At 39.6% G+C, this 22,288-nt stretch overlaps 1 pseudogene; it reads left to right on the top strand.

Moving 5' to 3' along the window:
- The window catches only part of LOC119522285, a 33,384-nt pseudogene that overhangs the window by 3,294 nt on the left and 7,802 nt on the right, over positions 1-22,288 (top strand).

Raw genomic sequence — 22,288 nt, 5'->3', positions numbered from 1 at the left:
GGTGGTGCTGAGGGGGAAATTTATAGCTCTAAGTGCATACATTATAAAAGAAGAAAGAGCTAAAATCAAAGAACTAACAGAACAACTGAAGAAGCTAGAGAATGATCATAAAACCAACCCTAAAGCAAGTAGAGGAAAAGAAATAGCAAGGATTAAAGCAGAAATAAATGAAAAGGAAAACAAAAAACAGTAGAGAGAATGAAAAAAACCAAAAGTTGGTTCTTTGAGAAGCTCAACAAGATTGACAAACACTTAGCTAGATTGACAAAGACAAAAAGAGAGACTACACAAAAAACAAAGTCATAAATGAGGGATAGGACGTTACTCTGGATCCCTAAGAAACTAAAAAAGAAATCATAAAAGGATACTATGAACAATAGTATGCCAACAAAATACAGAATTTAGAGGAAATGGATAATTTCCTGGAAACACATGAACAACCTAGACTGGCCTGAGAAGAAATAGAGGGCCTCATCTAACTAATCACAAGTAAAGTCATTCAATCAGTCATCAAAGAGCATCCTACAAATAAAAGTCCAGGGCCAGATGACATCAAAGTGGGAATTTTTTCAAACATCAATGAAGAACTGACACCAATCCTGCTCAAATCTTTCAATAAATGGAAGAAAATGGAACACTACTTCACTTATTTTATGAAGCTAACATCACTCTAGTGCCTAAAACAAATAAAGATGCCATGACAAAGGAAAACTACAGGCCAGTCTCTAATGAATATAGATGAAAAATTCTCAAAAAGTACTTGCAAATTGAATCCAAAGACACATTAAAGAATCACACAGAGGAACCTAACATGGTGGCTAGGTGAGATGGGCAAAAAAACACCTTCATGAAAAATACTAGATAAAAACCAGAAAGTGGCCCAGAATACCAGTTCCAGCGATGCACCAGCTGGACAAAGTCTGCTAAATCCACAGGGACCATGCATTTGGTGAAACCAGTAGTCTGCATTCTGAAATGAGTGAGTGAGCTGGCTGAAAGTCTGGTGGCCATGCTACAGTGTGGGGAAACCATGGGTTGGCATTTGAAGACAGACTAGTTCTTTAAAAAAAAAAAAAAACCCAGGAGTGGCCATGGATATGATGGGGAGAACCACACAGTGAAGCATGGCAGGAGCTGGTTATACCAATGCCTTGGCATCTGGCATGGAGGATAGCCCATCCCACACCCACTGCTGATTGTCTCAGGGCCAGGGGGGCAGAGGGGAGCCAAAAGGAGAAATAAATCAGACCCCTTGCAGACATCTCCCCAGCAGGCTGGGGACACTCTTGCCTGGGGCTGGATCCACAGCCCAGAGCCCTGCCAAGAAACCCAGTGTGATGGGGAGTGTTTCCCACAGTGCCATGCACATGCCACAATATCAGCCATGGACAGTGGCCTTTAGTGTACCCACAGCTAACTGTCCCGGAGCTGGGAAGGTGGAGCTGTGCCAAAAGGGGGAAATTAACATGCCCCATTCAACCATTTTTACATCAGGCTGGGAACACCCCTGCACAGCCCAGTGGTCCAGGGCTTCCCTGGAAGGCTGGTGTGCACTTGTGATGTGGCAAAACCTTCCCTCAGCAGAGGTCCTGGAAGAGCATGGCTGGGAAGGGGGACCCACTCAGAAATCCCAGGGACCCTACACCAATCCCAAGACTTGTGGATCAGTGGCAGACACAATCTGTGGCAAGACTGAAATGAACACTTAGACTCTTGCAACAGCCTTAAATCTCCAGGAACACCTGGGAGGTTTGATTATTAAAGCTGCCCTGCATCCCTAAACACTCAGAAACATGCCCCACATTCAGGGTGGACAGCACCAACAACAACCCCAAACTTAGTGCACCTATTGAACTGCACAAGAATCAGATCTCCACACACCACAAAGACAAAGTTGGGGAGAACTGACTTGATGGAAATAGATGACTTGTGGATGCCATCTGCTGGTTAGAGAAAGTGTGTGCCATCAAGCTGTAGATCAGACAAATTAGAGATTGATATTTTTTATAACCTGTAAGAATCCTATCAAGTAAAGCAAATGCCAAGAGGCCAAAAGCAACAGAAAATTTTAAGCATATGATAAAACCAGCCAATATGGAGAACCCAAACACAAACACCCAAATCAAAAGATCAGAAGGGACACAATACTTGGTGCAATTAATCAAAGAACTAAAGACAAACAATGAGAGCATGACACAGGATATAAATGACATGAAGAAGAGCATGGCACAGGATATAAAGGACATGAAGAAGACCTTAGAAGAGCATAAAGAAGAAATTGCAAGAGTAAATAAAAAAATAGAAGATCTTATGGAAATAAAAGAAACTGTTGGCCAAATTAAAAAGACTCTAGATACTCATAATACAAGATTAGAGGAATTCAAACAGTGACTCAGCATCCTCGAGCACCACAGAACAGAAAATGAAAGAACAAAAGAAAGAATGGGGAAAAAATTAAAAAAAAATCAAAATGGATCTCAGGGATATGATACATAAAATAAAACGTCCAAATTTAAGACTCATTGGTGTCCCAGAAGGGGAAGAGAAGGGTAAAGGTCTAGAAAGAGTATTCAAAGAAATTGTTGGGGAAATCTTCCCAAACCTTCTACACAATATAAATATGCAAAGGATAAATGCCCAGCAAATTCCAAATAGAATAAATCCAAATAAACCCACTCCAACACATATTCTGATCAGACTGTCAAATACTGAAGAGAAGGAGCAAGTTCTGAAAGCAGCAAGAGAAAAGCAATTCACCACATACAAAGGAAACAATGAAGGCTAAGTAGTGACTACTCAGTGGCCACCATGGAGGCAAGAAGGCAGTGGCATAACATATTTAAAATTCTGAAAGAGAAAAATTTCCAACCAAGAATACTTTATCCAGCAAAACTCTCCTTCAAATTTGAGGGAGAACTTAAATTTTTCACAGACAAACAAATGCTGAGAGATTTTGCTAATAAAAGACCTGCCCTACTTCAGATACTAAAGGGAGCTCTACCAACAGAGAAACAAAGGAAGGAGAGAGAGATAGAAATTTAACAGACATATATAGAACATTACATCCCAGGTCACCAGGACACACATTCTTCTCTAGAGACCACGGATCTTTCTCCAGAATGGACCATATATTGGGACATAAAACAAGCCTCAAGAAATTAAAAAAAAAAATGAAATTGTTCAAAGCACATTCTCTGACCACAATGGAATACAAATAGAAGTCAATAACCATCAGAGACTTGGAGAATTCACAAACACCTGGAGGGTAAAAATGAGAGAGAGATGAAAACATTCCCAGATAATCAAAAGCTGAGGGACTTCATCACCAGTAGATCAGTCCTATAAGAAAAGCTAAAGGGAGTTGAGCAGGCTGAAATGAAGGGACACTAAACAATTGACCAAAACTACATGAAGAAATAAAGATTTCCAGTAAATATCCCATGGTAAATATAAATACCAATACTACTGTATTTTTGATTTGTAACTCCACTATTTTCTTCCCACAGGATGTAAATTACATAAGCTGTAATGATAAATTAGTGGTTTTGGACTCAATGTAAAATATGTAATTTTTGACAAGAACTACATAAAGGTGGGGGAATGGAGGAGTATAGGAGCACAGTTTATGTGTCCTATTGAAGTTAAGTTGGTATCAAAGAAAAACAAGATTGTTATAGATTTAAGAGGTTAAATTTAAGCTTCACAGTAAAAACAAAGAAAGTATCAGAGAATATGGCCATAGAGATGAAAAGTAGAGTATGGGTTATGAGAAGTGGGGGAAGGGGCAATGGGGAGTTAAGAAATGAGTGCAGTGTTTCTGTTTGGGGTGAAGGGAAATTTCTTGCAATGGATGGTGGGAAGGTGATAGGATTGCAACATTCTAAATGTGATTAATCCCACTAATGGAATGCTAGGGAGGGGTTGGAATGGGAAGATTTAGGCTGTATATATTTTTCCACAATTGAAAAAAAAGACAGTCTAAATAGATGACAGTTAAATGCCAAGGATGATCCTGGATGGTATCTGAGAATGGAGGAGAGGAGGCTTAAAGGGACACAGATGAGACATAAGAAAATAAAAAGGAAGGACATATAGAATGCAAGCTTTGTATCAATATTCAATTTCTTGAACTTCTTAGCTGTGCTTAATGGGATTTCATAAAAGAATTTTCCTGTTCATGGGAAATTTATATGTGAATTATATTGTTTGTTCAAGGATGTGTGCAGCTTGCTCTCATATGTTCAGAAGACAGAGCAATAGATGATGGATCATAGATAGGGAGGGAGGGAGGGAAAGAAAGAAATGGTGGTGTGACAGGATGTTAAAGTTGGTGGATTCATGTATCGGGGGAGGGGGGTCAGGGCATGCTGGAGTTCTGTGTATGGGGTTTTTATTGTTTTTGTAACTGTTCTTGTAAGTTTGAATTTATTACAAAATAAAATTAAAAAAAAAATCACAGCACAACCAAGTGGGAATCATTTGGGGCATGCAAGTTGGTTCAACATAAAAAAAATTCAAACAATGTAATACAACATATTAACAAATTGAAAGGGAAATATCAAATGGCCATCTCAATAGATGCTGAAAAAGCATTTGACAAAATTCAGCATACTTTTTTTGATAAAATCACTTCAAAAATTTGGGATTGAAGGAAACTTCCTGAATATGATAAAAGTCATATATGAAAAACCCGCAGCCAGCACAGTACTCAATGGTGAGAGACTAAAACCCTTCTCCCTAAGATTAGGAATGAGACAAGGATGCATGCTGTCACCACTATTATTCAACATTGTGCTAGAATTTCTAGGCAGAGCAATCTGGCAAGACAAAGAAATAAAAAGCATCCAAATTGGAAAGGAAGTGGTAAAACTGCTGTTATTAGCAGATGATATGATCACATCTTTGGAAAGTCCCAAGAAATCAACAACATAGCTACTTGAGTAAATAATCAAATTCAGCAAAGGGGCAGGATACAAGATTAAAGTGAAAATTCAATAATGTTCCTATACACTAGAAATGATCTAACTGAAGAGACACTCAAGAAAAAGATTCCATTCACATTAGCAACTAAAAATCCAAGTACCTAGGAGTAAACTTAACCAAGGATGTAAAAGACCTGTACACAAAAATTGTGTAACTTTACTAAAAGAAATAAAAGGGGACCTAAAGAAATGGAAAGATATTCCATGTTTATGGTAGGAAGGCTAAACATCATGAAGATGTCAATCCTACCCAAACTGATCCACAGATTCAATAAAATTTGAATCAAAATTCCAGCAAACTACTTTGCAGACTTGGAAAATCTAGTTATATGAAATTTATTTGGAAGGGAAAAGGGCTTGAATTGCTAAAAATATTCTTAAAAAAAATAATTGAAATGGGAGGACTTACAAGTCCTGAATTCAAGCCTACTATAAAGTCAACACAGTATGGTATTGGCACAAAGATAGACATATTGACCAATGGAATCAAATTGAGAATTTGGTAATAGTCCCCCAGGTCTACAGTTTACTGATTTTTGATAAGGCTCCCAAATCCACTGAACTGGGACAGAATAATCTCTTCAACAAATGGGACTTCAAGAACTGGGTATACATATCCAAAAAATGAAAGAGACCTCTACCTCACACCATATAAAAAATTAAGTCAAAGTGGATCAAAGACCTCAATATAAGAGACAGTACCATAAAACTTCTAGAAGATAGTGTAGGGAAACATCTTCAAGACCTAGTATTAGGAGGTGGCTTCTTAGACTGTACAACAGAAGCATAAGGAACAAAAGAAAAAAATAGGTAAATTGGAACTCCTCAAAATCTAAAGCTTCTGTACCTGAAAGGAATTTTTCAAAAATGTAAGAGGCAGCCAATGCAATGGGAGAAAAAAATTGGAAATCATGTATCTGATAAAAGATTGATATCTTGCATATATAAAGAAATCCTATAACTCAATGACAAGAGTACAAACGGCTCAATTATAAAATGGGCAAAAGTTATAAAAGGACATTTCTCTGAAGAGAAAATATAAGTGACTAAAAACTCATGAAAAATGTTTATATTTACTAGCTTCTAAGGAAGTGCAAATCAAGACATTGATATATCATCTCACACCAATAAAAATGGCTGCCATTAAACAAACAGGAAACTACAAATGCTGGAGAGGATGTGGATAAATTGGTACTATTATTCACTGTTGGTAGGAATGGTACAGGCACTGTGGGAGACAATTTGGTGGTTTCTCAGAAAACTAGATATTCTGTTATCCTATGATCTGGCAATTCCACTTCTCAGTATATATGGAGAAAATATGAAAGCAGTGACATGAATTGTCATTTGCACACCAATGCTCATTGTTCACAATTGCCAAGAGATGGAAACAATCCAAGTGTCCTTCAAGAGATGAGTGGATAAATAAAATGTGGTATATACATATGATGGAATACTATGCAGCAGTAAGATGGAATGAGGTCTTGAAACATATGACAACATGGATGAACCTTGAAGACACAATGCTGTGTGAAATAAGTCAGTCACAAAAGAAGAGATACTGTGTTACCACTAATGTGAACTCCATGAACAATGTAAAATTACTGTCTTATAATGTATATTATAGGGGACCTAGAGATAGAATCTAGTGAAGGGGGAATGACAGTACAATATGTACAGACATGATAATGAGGATGAACTTAATGGTATGGGAGTGAACCCATGTGATTATGGTTTTTTAATGGTATTATAAATAAAAGTACTGCATTGAAGGTGAACATGTCCAAAAGTGGTTGTTTAAAAGCATGTAACTCACTGAGTAGCACTACAAATATAAATAAGTGTTAGGATGATATACTTATAAGGTATGACACTGGGGCAAAGAGTTAAGAATAGAATGGTATATGGAAAAACTACACATTACATAATATAGACTATATTTATTATGAATATCTTACCAGCACTATGCTAATACAAAACATGGATAATTAATGGCTGATAAGAGTTCTGGGATATTGTACGTCATGATAATTGTTTAAAATTGAGGGTGATGATTGTACCACTAAGTGAAGATAATGTGAGAAACTTTTTATCATGGGACAGAATGTATGTTATGTGAAATTAGTAAACCCCTACTTAATTAATTGGGCCCTTGATCTTGAGGGTTGCTCTTGTGAAATCCAGGGCTGTAAATGGGAGACTAAGGTTTCCTATAATTAGCCTTAAGAGACAGCTCCAGAGACCTTGTTGAACAGATGTGGCATTTCTCTCTCTAAGCCCAACTCTGCAAATAAATTCATTAATTTGCCCCCCATTTGGGACATGACTCCTAGGGGAATGAATCTGCCTGGTGACATGGGACATGACTCCCAGAAATGAGTCTGGCCCTGGCATCAAAGGATTGGAAATGCCTACTTGACCAAAAGGTGGAAAAAAAAGGGAATAAAATAAGGTTACAGTGGCTAAGAGATCTCGAATAGAGTTAAGAGGCCATCCTGGAGATTTGTCTTATGCACCTCCAGCTAGATAACCCAAATGGCCACAGTATGCCATGCCTTATCAACAGTAATCCCAAAATACCTAGGTCCTTATCTGAGATTCTATAAAAGATTCACTAAGCTTTCTCTTTCAGAAACTTAAATCTACCATAGTGTTCCTATGCCAGCCAAGTCCTAAAATGCAGAGGCAACAGCCTCTTTAAGAACAACAGTCAGATACAGCCCACTTCCCCATAATTTCAACACCCCTTTTCAACATGAACAAGTTAGGGTGGTCACTGCCTAGACACCCATGAAGATTGAGAATGTGATTAAACAAGAGGAAAAGGTAGCAAGGGACAAGAGAGGATTTAACAAAGGATTATGACTACTGAAATTTTATATAAATATATATATATTTAGATACTAGGGTATTAGAAGAGCTAGAAGGAATATCTGAAGTGGTGGAACTGTAACCTTTACCATTCTTTGAAATTTGTTCTTTAACTATTTGTTGAATTGTGCTTTGAAAGTTATCACCTTTCTGTATATATCCTGTATTTCACAATAAGGAAAGAACTGAAACAGTGGAACTGTATCCCATAACATATTTTGAAATTATTTATATATCTGCTTGTTGAACTGTATTTTGAAAGTTAATACCTTTCTGTATATATGTTATATTTTACAATAATGGAATTAACTGAAAATGTGGAACTGTAACCCATAACATTTTTCAAATTTGTTCTTTACTTGTAAAATTGTACTCAGAAATTTATCACTGCTATGTATATATGTTAAAGTTTACAATAAAAATACATTAAAATATTAAATAGTTATTGGGATTATATATAGGAAGGCTGTAGCCATATGGGAAATTTTCTTATGATGTAATTATATCTAAAGGAAAAGTTTTCATTATGAAAGCCTCATTTAAAACCCACACAAACACACATGCATGCACATGCATACATATGCACCCATAAAATTAAAGTCTGGTAGATAATAAGCCAAAATCCTAATGGTGCTTTTGAGGCTTTTGAATTATGGATTGATTTTCTTCTTCAAATTTTCAATCAAAGAAATATGTTCATAGTGGAAAAATAAACTTATCTTTATAAAAGAAAAATATAGATCTTCTGCAATGTACTCAAGAATATGGCAAAAAAATTCAAAGGCCTTAGGTGCATTTAGTTTCTTCAGCAGCCATTTTATATAGCTCATCTGCATTTTTAAGTGTGGTAGAGACAAATCCTTTTAAGCTCCTTACACAACTTTCACTAAAACATTTACCTGGAAATAATCTGGAAATAAATTGAAATGTAGTAAGAAAGAAACATTTTCATTGACACTGTCACTAGATGATGTTACTAGGCAGCTGAACCTCTCCCAAAAGATATTATCCAAAAATTCCATGAATTAGATAAGTTATGGAATGAATGGACATCACATGAAGCAGCCTTGACAAACAAGCATTCTCAGTAACTGACTAAAGAGAAGGAAAAAGCCTTGCAGAAACAGGTTAAATATCAACAGCAGCATTTACAGCAGAAAAAAAAAAAAACAAACTTAGAAATCCTCCACCAATTAAACATCCCCCAGTTGGAAAACAGATTGCCAGAGTTAGAAATAACTAATAAAAACCCAACTGAAAGGAAATATAAAGGAGAGTCCACTATCAGAGAACTGAAAGCAAAACTTTCCAGTATTTTGAGGAGAAGCCCTGGTGGGCTAAGCAAGAAATCATCTATTTGCAAAGAAAGAACTCTACACTAGTTACTGAATACCATGATAAAGAAAAGCATATTAATCAGCAACAAACAAAAGTGGCTGTTTTAGAACAGCTTGGTTTAAGAACAAAAGAAGCACTTGTTGCAATCCTTGAATAAAAAGTGGCTTTAGAAGAAAATGGAGGGGAAAATCAAGTGCAATCAGGAAAACTTGAAGCCAAAATAAAATAATTATCAGCAGAAATTCTTAAGACAAATGATATTATCAAAAAGTTACTCTAGGAATGATCCTCCATAGTCAGACAGTGGGGCTCTCCATGAGGGAAAAGTGGGCACCATTTGCTCTCCCCACAACAGTGAGAAGCTGGGAATGGAGAGGCAACATACTGGTGATCAAGAGCCCCTCCCACACCCCAGAGACTCATGAACACAAGGCAGGCAGAGAACAGGCAGGCAGGGCCCACATTCCATCTTTGGGTGCCCTTGATCAGACTCCCTGCCTGCCTGTTCAGGGCCTGTATTGCAGCCCCAGGGCAGGCATTCCCCAGTGCACAGAGAGAATGGATGCACTGATTGGTTCCCCACCCAGTTTGAACTCTGCCCACCACAGAGGAGAAGTTTGGGGAAGACCTACTTGAGAGCACTACCTGCTGGTGGCTAAGGGGAACTGCACTCATGCAAGCTGTACCTCCACAGCACAACCTGTTTGTAGGTTAGGGAAACTGCACTCCAGCAAGTTGTTCCTCAAGTATTCCAGCTGCTGGTAGGATTGGGAAACTGCACTCCAGCAAATTTAATTATATATAAATGCTCAAATAATTCTGCACTTCTCAAATTAACCCTAGCAACACGAGCAAATGTTTCACAGCCAACAGAAAATTTCAAAGCACTTGAAGGATCTAGAAGATATGGACAAACCAAATGAAAAAAATTACAAAGTTGCAAGAAACACACAGTTTGGAGCAATTAATTAAAGAAGTACAAACAAATCTCCAAAAAAACTTCAACAAGATGGCTAAAGAAATAAAGGACATAAATAAGATTCTACAAGAGCATAAAGAAGAATTTGCAAGAGTAAATAAAAATAGCAGACCTAATAGAAATAAAAGAAACTGTGGCTCAAATTAAAAATATACTAGAGACACACAATATCAGTTTTGAAGATGCAGAACAAAGGATAAGTAAATTTGAGGACAGAGAAAATGAATGCAGGCACAAAAAAGAACAAATGGGAAAAATTGAAAAAATTGAAAAGGATCTCAGAGAAATGATGGGCAACATGAAGTGAAAAAATATAAGAATCATTGGTGTCCCAGAAGGAGAAGAGAAGGGTAAAGGGCTAGGAAGAGTGTTTCAAGACATAGTTGAGGAAAACTTCCCAAACCTTCTAAATTACATAAATATGAAAATCCAAGATGCCCAACAAACTCCTAATAGAATAAATGCAAATAAACCTACTCTGAGACATATACTGATTAAATTGTTGAATGCTGAAGAGAAGGGAAACTACTGAAAGCAGCAAGAGAGAAGTGATTCACCACATACAAGAGAAACAACTTAAGACTAGGTGCCAACTATACAGCAAGCACCATGGAGGTGGAAAGGCAGTGATATGACATATTTAAGATTCTGAAAGAGAAAAATTGTCAGCCAGAATCCTTTATCCAGCAAAGCACTCATTCAATATTGAGTAAGAGTTTAAAATTTTCAAAGACAAACAATTGTTGATGTAATTTGTTAACAAGAGACCTGGCCTCAAAGAAATACCAAAGGAAGCTCTACCAGCTGAGAAAAAAGAAAAGAGAGAGAAGTCTGGGGAAGAAACATATAACTGAAGAGTTATTAGTAGGAATAACTTAAAGGAAAAAAAAAGAGAGGGAAAAAATATAACCACTAAAAACCAAAGGAAATATGGCTAGTTCAAGAACTCCCTTTGTGGTAATAACTTTGAATATGAATGGATTATACTCTCCAATTAAAAGATACAGCCTGGTAGAATGGATTAAAAAATGTGACCCATCAGCATGCTGTCTACAAGAGAGTCATCTTAGACCCTGTGACACAAAGAAACTGAGAGTGAAAGATAGAAAAAATACCCTACTCAAACTTCAATCAAAAAAAATCTGGGTACCTATACTAATACCAGACTAAATAGACTTTAAATGCAAAGATGTCATATGAAACAAAGAAGTGCACTATATATAAATAATTCACCAAGAAGAAATAACAATTATAAATGTTTATGCACCCAATCAAGGTGCTCCAAAACACATGAGACAAACATTGGCTAAAAAGAAGGGACCAACTGATATGTCTGCAATAATAGTGGGAGATTTCAAAAAGCAACACTTTCTTCTATAGATAGAACAACTAGACAGACAACAATAAGGAAATTGCAAACCTAAACAATATGTAAATGAGTTAGACTTAACAGACATATATAGTTACATCCCAAAGTACCAGGATATGCATTCTTTTCTAGTGCCCAAGGAAGGTTTTCCAGGGCAGATCATATGCTGGAGCACAAAACAAGTCTTAATACATTTTAAAAGATTGGAATTTTTCAAAACACATTTTCTGACCATGGTGGAATGCAACTAGAAATCAACAACACCAAAGAACCAGATCATTCATGAATACATGGAGGTTTAACAACACGTTCCTAAAAAACAGTGGGTCAAAGAAGAAATTGCAAAAGAAACTGGTAAATATCTAGAGATTAATGAAAATGAAAACACAACATGTAAAAGCCCATGGGATGCAATGAAGAGAGTTTTGAGAGGGAAATTTATTTCTATAAATTCATTTATCAAAAAGGAAGAAAGAGCATGAACTAAATGTGATGGTTATGTTCATGTGTCAAATTGGCCAGCTGATGGTACCCAGGTGTCTGGTCAAGCGAGCACTGGCCTGTGTTACTGCAAGGACATTTGTCTGGTTAATAAACCAGAAGGCTGGTTAACTAAATCATCGGTCTATTGGCTGCAGCATTGACTGATTACATCAAGAAAGGGTGTGTCTTCCACAATGAGAGAATGCAATCAGCTGTATTTAATTCAATCAGTGGAAGGCTTTTAAGTGTAAAAGATAAAGAACCTTTCCTTCTTCAGCTAGCCAGTGAAGCATTCCCTGAGGAGTTCATCCGAGTTGCCAGTTCACTACCTGAGTTCATTGAACATCTTCATTGGATTTGCCAACTTGCTGCCTACCCTATGGAATTTGGACTTGTGCATACCCACAGTTGCATGAGACACATTTATAAAACCTTTTATGTAGATATCTCTTGTTGATTTTATTTACCTACAGAACCCTAACTAATACAACTTGGTACCAGGAGTGGTTCTTGAGAAACAGAATCTTATAATAGTCTTTTACAATTGGTTTTCTACTCTGATTAGACTCAAAGGCACTAGTGACTCCATTTCCAATAATCAAGATGGCACTGACAGCCAATAGCAAGAGTTGGCAATGGAGGTATGCAAAATATCACAGTTTGATTCTCCTAATCATACTCTTGTATGAAGAAATGCTATGGGTGACAGTGTTTTTGACACCTTAACACAGTTTTGCAGAGTTAAGAGGTATAATGGTGTTGGCTGGTTGCTCTTAGATATACTGGATAAAGTTATAAGAGAAAGGGATGTGCTAAAAGATTCAAATTTGAAACTTAAGTACCATATGACAGATGTGTGTCCTGAAAAAATCTTATTTCCTATGGCTGGAGACTTGAGATTCTGAAAACAAGACCCAGAGTCTCATTGTGCAATTGAAGATTTACAATTTAAATTAAAATCTCAACATCACAGGGTGTCTTCTGTTAAATTAAAGACAGTGATTGGAAAAGAATGGGATTCTGAAACTTGGAATGGAGACATATAGATTGATAATAATGGCAGTGAGGACATTGGCACTCTAGATACTGCTGAGTATTTGTTAGATATACCTGTAATGATCTGTCCTGAGGAAACAGTCCCACAACTTCCAGTCTGCCATTAGGAGACAGCTAACCAATCTCCACCTGGCTTTGGGGAAACAGCTTCCAGACCTCCAGATTGCCCTGAGGAGTCTGCCATTCAACTTGCACCTAAAAAGTTTTAGTGCCTCCTAAACCTGTATTCACTTCCCCTGGGGAAGCAGCCCTCACTCCTCTGTCTGCAGAGATTAATCCTGTTTCATGACATGAAACTGCCACAGAATGTCCTGAGTTAAATGGCTTGAGGGATACTTCTAATTCTCTTCATGACCCTCCCCAACCACCAGTTTTTGCTTCAAGACCTATAACTAGACTAAAGTCCAAACAGGCCTTGAAGGGTAAGGTACAAAGTGTGACCCATGAGAAAGTTTGGAATATTCCAAAAGAAATAAAGGAGTTTTCCAACTTATACAGACAGAAATCAGAGGAATATGTGTGGGAATGGATATTAAGGGTATGGGATAATGGTTGAAGGAATATAAAGTTGGATCAGGCTGAATTTACAGATATGGGCTCACTAAGCAAAGATTCTGCATTCAATATCATAGGTTGATGGGTTTGAAAGGGCGGTAACAGTTTGTTTCTATAGATGGCTGAAATGTGGATCAAAAGGTGGCTGACATTACCTGAGGTTGAAATGCCATAACTGCCCTGGTGTAATGTAGAGGAGGGGATTCAAAGGCTTAGAGAGATTGGAATGTTAGAGTGGATTATCATGGAAGACCTGCTCACACATCCCTGGCATGTCCAGAGGACACACCTTTTACCAGGACTCTGTGGAATAAATTTGTGATACTAGCTCTGCCATCCCTGAAGAGCTCTGTAGTCACCCTTCTCTGTGTGTAGGTCATATATTACTGGAATAAATGCTGTCACTGAGCTGCCACCCTTAAACAAATTGGGGATAATTGGCTCCCCAGTAGGCAGAAGCCACGTGGCAGCAGTTAATCATCAAAGACAAGGTGGATATGGCTACCATAATGGAAAACAGGCTCAAGGCAGCATTCAAAATAATCTGACTCACAGAGACTTATGGTATTCGCTGGTAGATAATGGAGTACCTAGCAGTAAAATAGATGGGCAGTCTCCTAAATTCTTGTTTGAGCTGTATAAGCAGATGAATTCTAAGTCAAGTGAAGAAAAGTCTACCTTGAATTACAGAAATACAGAGTCATGGCTCCTTAATCAATTTCCAGACTTGAGGCAGTTTACAGATCCAGAGCCCCTTGAATGAAGGGAATGCCAGGTACCCTTGAGAAGGATCCTGTTACACTGCCAAAAATTTACATGTTAATCTTCCTCCCAGCCTTTCCCAGGGGGCTTATGACCCCTTACCAGGGAAACTGTGCATTGGGGAAGAGGAAATGATCATAAATGTTGGGGATTATTAGACACTGGTTCAGAAGTGACATTAATTCCAGGAACCCCAAAACATCACTCTGGTCCACCAGTCAGAGTTGGGGCTTATGGAGGTAAGGAGACTGATGTAGTCTTAGCTCAGGTCCATCTTGCACAGGATCCACTAGGTCCCCAGATCCATTCTGTGATTATTTTCCCAGTTCTGGAATGTCTAATTGGAGTAGGCATACACAGCAACTGGCAGTATCCTCATATTGGTTCCCTGACTCAGAGTGAGGGCTATTATGGTGGGAAAGGCCAAGTGGAAGCTGCTAGAACTGCCCCTGCCAAGCAAAATATTTAACCAGAAGCAACACTGGATTCCTGGAGGGATTGCAGAGATTAATGTCACTCTTAAGGACATGAAGGATACAGGGGTGGTGATTCCCAACACATCCCCATTCTACTCTCCTATTTGGCCTGTGCAGAAAACAGATGGGTCTTGGAGGATGACTGTGGATTATTGTAAGCTTAACCAGGTGGTAACTCCATTTGCAGCTGCTATTCCAGATGTGGTATCTTTGCTTGAGAAAATCAGTACATCCACTGGTACCCTGTATGCAGCTATTGATCAGGCAAATGCTTTATCCTCAATAGCTGTTAGTAAGGACCACCAGAAACAGTTTGCATTCAGCTGGCAAGGCCAGCAATATACACTCATTGTGCCACCTCAGGGGTATATCAACTCTGCAGTCCTATTTCATAACATTGTCTGAAGGGATCTTTATCATTTCTGCCTCCCACAAGACATCACACTGGTGCATTACATTGATGATATGTTGATTAAACCTAGTGAGCAAGAAGTAGCAACTAGTCTAGATTTGTTAGTAAGGTATTTATATGTCAGATGATGGGAGATAAATCCCACAAAATACAGGGGCCTTCCACCTCAGTAAAATTTCTAGGTGTCCAGTGGTGTGGGGCATGTCAAGATATCCCTTCTAATGGGGGAGGATAAGCTGTTGCATCTGGCCCCTTCTATGAACAAAAAAGAGGCACAATGCTTAGTTGTCCTCTTTGGATTTTGGAGACAACATATTCCTCATTTGAACATACTACTCTGGCCCATTTATCAAGTAACCAGGAAATCTTGCAGTTTTGAGCGGTGACTGGAAAAAGATGAGGCACTGCAACAGGTCCAGGCTGCCGTACAAGCTACTCTGCCACTTGCACCATATGATCCAGCTGATCCAATGGTGCTGGAAGTGGTAAATAAAGATGCTGTTTGGAGCCTTTGGCAGGCTCCTATTGGAGAATCACAATGCAGGCTCTTAGGATTTTGGAGTAAAGCCTTACCATCCATTGCAGATAAGTACTCTCCATTTGAGAAAAATATTTTGTCCTCCTATTGGGCCATAGGAGAGACAGAACATTAAACCATTGGCTACAAAGTTACCATGAGACCTGAGTTACCTATCAGGAGCTATGTATTTTCTGATATGCCAAGCCATAAAGTTGGGTGTGCACAGCAGTACTTCATCATAAAATGAAAATGGTATACATAAGATAGAGCTCTAGCAGGTCCTGAAGGCACAAGTAAGTTACATGAGGAAGTGGCCCAAATGCTTATGGCCCCCACTCCTACCACATTACCTTCTCTTTCCCATCCCACAGCTATGGCACCTTGGGGAGTTCTTTACAATCAGTTGACTGAGAAAGAGAAAACTGGGGACTGGTTTATAGATGGGTCTGCATAATATACAGGCACCATGTGAAAGTGGACAGCTGCAGCACTGTAGCCCATTTCTAGGATGCCCGTGAAGGAAAGTTGTGAAGGGAAATCCTCCCAGTGGGTGGAATATTGAGCAGTTCACATAGTTGTTCACTTTGCTTGGAAGAACAACTGGCCAGAGGTGCATGTGTATACTTATTCATGAGCTGTTGCCAATGGTTTGGCTGGATGGTCAGTGACTTGGAAGGGACCTGATTGGAAAATTGGTGAAAAAGAAATCTGGAGAAGACATGTGGATAGACTTTTGTGAGTGGGCAAAAAACATGAAGATATTTGTGTCCCATGTGAATGCTCATCAGAGGGTGACTTCAGCAGAAGATTTTGATAATCAAGTGAATAAGATGACCCATTTGGTGAATACCAATCAGCATCTTTCCCCAGCAACTTCTGTCATTGCCCAATGGGCTCATGATCAAAGTGGCCATGATAGTAGGGATGGAGGTTATGCATTGGCTCAGCAACCAACATGGACTTCCACTCACCAACTCTGACCTGGCTGCAGCCACTGCTGAGTGGCCAATCTGCTCACAGCAGAGACCCACACTCAGCCCCCAATATGGCACCATTCCCTGAGGTGATCAGTCTGCTACCTGGTGGCAAGTTTATTATATTTGAAGACTCCCATCATGGAAGGGGCAGTGATTTGTTCTTACTGGAATAGATACATACCCCCAGATAAGGGTTTGCCTTCCCTGCATGACATGCTTCTGCCAAAACTACCATCCATGGACTTACAGTATGCCTTATCCATCATCATGGTATTCCACACAACATTGCTTCTGAACAAGGAACCCATATTACAGCAGATGAAGTGAGGGAATGGGCATATCCTAATGGAATTCTCTGGTTTTACCATGTTCCTCATCATCCAGAGGCAGCTGGGTTGATAGAACTTTGGAATGGCCTGTTGAAGACTCAATTATGGCACAAACTAGGTGGCAATACCTTGCAGGGCTGGGGTAGTGTTCTCCAGAAGGCTGCGTATGCTCTGAATCAGCATCCACTATATGGTGCTCTTTCTCCCATAGCCAGGATTCACAGGTCCAGGAATCAAGGGGTGGAAACAGGAGTGGCACCAATCACTGTCACTCCTAGTGATCCACCAGGAAAATTTTTGCTTCTTGTCCCTGCAAGCTTAAGCTTTCCTTGTCTTCAAGTCTTTTTGTTACAAAAGGATGAATGCTTCCACCAGGAAACACAACAATAATTCCATTGAACTGAAAGTTAAGACTACCACCTGGCCACTTTAGGCTTCTTACGCCTCTGAATCAACAGGCAAGGATAAGGATTCCTGTACTGGGTGGCCTGATTTTTCCTGACTATCAAGGGGAAATAACACTGCAACTACACAATGGAGGAAAAGAAAAGTTTTCCTGGAATACAGGAGATCCCCTAGGGTATCTTTTAGTACTACCATGCCCTGTGATTAAATCAATGGAAAACTGCAACAACCCAATCCAGGCAGGAATAAAATGGCCAAGAAACTCCAGGAATGAAGGTTTGGGTTACCCCACTAGGCAAAGAACCATGGCCAGCTAAATTGCTTGCTGAGGGTAAAGGGAACATTTAATGGGTAGAGGAAGAAGGTAGTGATAAATATGACCTATGACCATGTGGCCAGTTACAGAAATGAGGAGTATGATGGCATGAATATTTCTTCCTTGTTTTGTTATGAGTATGTTTGTATTTGCACATAAAGCAAATATATTTGCTTTCCTATCTTACCCCTTATCATATGACATAAATTTTATCATTCATTTGACAGTATTTAAGTTAAAGGAAATCAATTTTAACAGTTAATGTCACCGGAGAGGAACCTAAGATGGCGACTAGGTGAGACAGAGAAAAAACACCTCCATGAAAAACACTAGATAAAAAACCAGAAAGGACCCAGAACACCACTTCCAAAGTAGCACCAGCCAGACAAGTTCTGCTAAAGCCACAGGGAATGTGCATTTGGTGAAACCAGGAGTCTGCATTCTGAAATGAGTGAGTGAGTAGGCTGATCCGTTGGCCATGCTGCAGTGGGGGGAAGACGCTGGGCTGGCGTTTTTTTTTTTTTTTTTTTTTTTAAAGAGAGAAGCCTGGGAACAGCTGCAGATAAGACGGGAGTGGTCTGGACTAATGCCTCGGTGTCTGGGGTAGAGGATACCCCTTCCCACACCCACTGCAGATTGTCTCGGGTCCAGGGAAACAAAGGGGAGAAACCCAGCCTTGCAGCCATCACCCCAGCGGGCGGGGCTACTCCTGCCCAGGGCCGAGCACCCAGCACAGACCCGAGCCGAGAGGCCCAGCCTCACAGCCGTCACCCCAGCAAGCAGGGCTGCTCCTGCCCAGGGCCAAGCACGCAGTGCAGAGCCGAGCCCAGTGGCCCAGCCTCATGGCCTTCACCCCAGTGGGCGAGGCTGCTCCTGCCCGGGGCCGAGCACACAGCATGGAGCTGAGCTGAGAAGCCCAGTCTCGCAGCCGTCTCCCCAGCGGGCAGGGCTGCTCCTGCCCAGGGCCGAACACAAAGCACAGAACCGAGACAAGAAACCCAGCCTGACAGGGAGTCTTTCCTGCAGCACCACTCACATGACACAATATCGGCCATGGACAGTGGCCTTGAATACACCCACAGATGATTGTCCTGGAGCTGGGAGAGTGGAGCTGTGCAGAAAGGGGGAAGTTAACGCGTCCCATTCAACCATCTTTGAAGTGGGCTGGGAACGCCCCTACACAGCCCAGCAGCCCAGGGCTTCCCTGGAGGCCGGTGCTCACTTGTGACATGGCACGGCCCTCCCCCCCTCAACAGAGGTCCTGGAAAAGCACAGCAGGGAGGGGGAAACCGCTGGAAATTCTAGGGAACCTACGCCAATACCAAGGACTTTTGTGTCAGTGGCAGAGAACAGCCTTAAATCTCTGGGAACACCTGGGAGGTTTGATTGTTAAACCTGCCCTTCTTCCCTAACCACTCAGGCACACACCCCTCATTGAGGGCAGACAGCACTGACAACACACCCAAATTCAGTGCACCAATTGGACCCCAAAAGAATCAGATCCCCACATAACACAAAGTTGGGGAGAACTGACTTGAGGGGAATAAGTGACTCACGGAGGCCATCTGCTGGTTAGTTAGAGAAAGTGTATGTCACCAAACTGCAATTCTAACAAATTAAAGATCAAGTAAAGCAAATGCCAAGAGGCCAAAAATAACAGAAAATCTTAAAGCATATGATAAAACCAGACGACATGGAGAACCCAAACCCAAACACCCAAATCAAAAGATCTGAAGACACCCAGTTCCTGGCAGAATTAATCAAAGAACTACAGACAGGCAAAGAGAGCATGACACAGGATATAAAAGACTTGAAGAAGAGCATGGCACAGAATATGAAAGATATAAAAAAGACCCTAGAAGAGCATAAAGAAGATATTGCAAGAGTAAATAAAAAAATAGAAGATCTTATGGAAATTAAAGAAACTGTAGGCCAAATTAAAAAGACTCTGGATACTCATAATACAAGATTAGAGGAAGTTAAACAACAACTCAACCTCCTCGAGGAGCACAGAACAGAAAATGAAAGACAAAAGAAAGAATGGGGAAAAAATTGAAAAAATTGAAATGGATCTCAGGGATATGATAGATAAAATAAAATGTCCAAACTTAAGACTCATTAGTGTCTCAGAAGGGGAAGAGAAGGGTAAAGGTCTAGAAAGAGTATTCAAAGAAATTGGTGGGGAAAAGGTCCCAAACTTTCTACACAATATAAATACACAAAGCATAAATGCCCAGCAAACTCCAAATAGAATAAATTCAAACAAACCCACTCCAAGACATATTCTGATCAGACTGTCAAATACTGAAGAGAAGGAGCAAGTTCTGAAAGCAGCAAGAGAAAAGCAATTCACCACATACAAAGGAAACAATGAAGGCTAAGTAATGACTACTCAGCAGCCACCATGGAGGTGAGAAGGCAGTGGCATGACATATTTAAAATTCTGAGAGAGGAAAATTTCCAACCAAGAATACTTTTTCCAGCAAAACTCTCCTTCAAATTTGAGGGAGAGCTTAAATTTTTCACAGACAAACAAATGCTGAGAGAGTTTGCTAATAAAAGACCTGCCCTACTTCAGATACTAAAGTGAGCCCTACTGACAGAGAAACAAAGAAATGAAAGAGAGATATAGAGACTTTTAACAGACATATATAGAATATAACATCCCAGGTCACTGGGACACACGTTCTTCACTAGTGATCACGGATCTTTCTCCAGAATGGACTGTATGCAGGGACATAAAAACAAGCCTCAATAAAATAAAAAATGTAAAAATGAATTTGTTCAAAGAACATTCTCTGCCCACAATGGAATACAACTAGAAGTCAATAACCATCAGAGACTTGGAGAATTCACAAACACCTGAAAGTTAAAAATGAGGTGGAGATGAAAACATTCCTGGACAATCAAAACCTGAGGAACTTCATCACCAGTAGATCAGTCCTAAGCAGGCTGAAAGGAAGGGACACTAAATGATTGACTGAAACCACATGAAGAAATAAAGATTTCCAGTAACAATCACATGGTAGATATAAAGACCAATACTACTGTACGGTTGATTTATAACTCCACTACTTACTTCCTACAGGATCTAAAATACATAAACTGTAATGATAAATTTGTGGTTTTGGACTCAATGTAAAATACGTAATTCTTGACAAGAACTACATAAAGGTGGGGGAATGGAGGAGTATAGGAACACAGTTTACGTGTCCTATTGAAGTTAAGTTGGCGTCAAAGAAAAACAAGATTGTTGTAGATTTAAGAGGTTAAATTTAAGCCCCATGGTAAACACAAAGAAAGTATCAAAGAATATGACCAAAGAGATGAAAAGTAGAGTAGGGATTCCAAGAAGTGGGGGAAGGGGCAATGGGGAGTTAAGAAATGAGAGTAGGGGTTTTGGTTTGGGGTGAAGGGAAACTTCTAGAAATGGATGGTCAGAAGTTGATAGCATTGCAACATTCTAAATGTGATTAATCCCACTAAGGGAGTGCTAGGGAGGGGTGGAATAGGAAGATTTAGGCTATATATATCTTTCCAAAATTGAAAAAAAAGTAAGACAGTCTAAATAGATGACAATTAAATGCCAAGGACGATCCTGGACGGGATCTGAGGCCGGAGGAGAGGAGGCTCAAAGGGACACAGCTGGGACACAAGGAAAAAAAAAAAGGAAATATAGAATGTAAGCTTTATATCAATGTTGAATTTCTTGAACTTCTTAGCTGCATTTAATGAGATTGCATAAAATAATGTTCTTGTCCATGGGAAAGGTATATGTGAATTATGTTCCCTGTTCAAAGATATGTGCAGCTTGCTCCCATATGTTCAGAAGATAGAGCAATAGATGATGGGTGTTAGGGAGGGAGGGAGGGAGGGAGAGAGGGAAAGAAAGAGTGGTGTGACAGGATCTTAAAGGTGATGGATCAGCGTATCGGGGGAGGGGGGTCAGGGTATGATGGAATTCTATGTAGGGGGTTTGTACTGTTTTTACAACTGTTCCTGTAAGATTCAACTTATTTCAAAATAAAATTTATTATATAAAAAAAAAGAGTTAATGTCACCCAAGGACTTGCACCATATTCTGGAGAGATTTAGTGTGTTTCCAGTTGTACACAGGACAGTGGAATATTGTTAGATGAAATATATGCCAGTTATTGTTCTTTACTTATGGATAAAGTATGGTTTAAGGTGATGTGTATAACTGTCAAGTTGACAAGGGGTGGAATGTGATGGTTATGTTCATGTGTCAATTTGGCCAGGTGATGTTACCCAAGTGTCTGGTCAAGGAAGCACTGGCCTAAATGTTACTGCAGGGACATTTGTGGCTAGTTAATAAACCAGAAAGCTGGTTAATTAAATCATCAGGCAATTGGCTGCAGCTGTGACTGATCTCATCAATGAAAGGCATGTCTTCCACAATGAGAGAATGCAATCAGCTGAATTTTATCCAATCAGTTG

Source organism: Choloepus didactylus, chromosome X (genome assembly GCF_015220235.1).
Source record: "Choloepus didactylus isolate mChoDid1 chromosome X, mChoDid1.pri, whole genome shotgun sequence".
NCBI classification, from domain to species: domain Eukaryota; kingdom Metazoa; phylum Chordata; class Mammalia; order Pilosa; family Megalonychidae; genus Choloepus; species Choloepus didactylus.
This window is presented reverse-complemented; position numbering and strand designations above follow the sequence as displayed.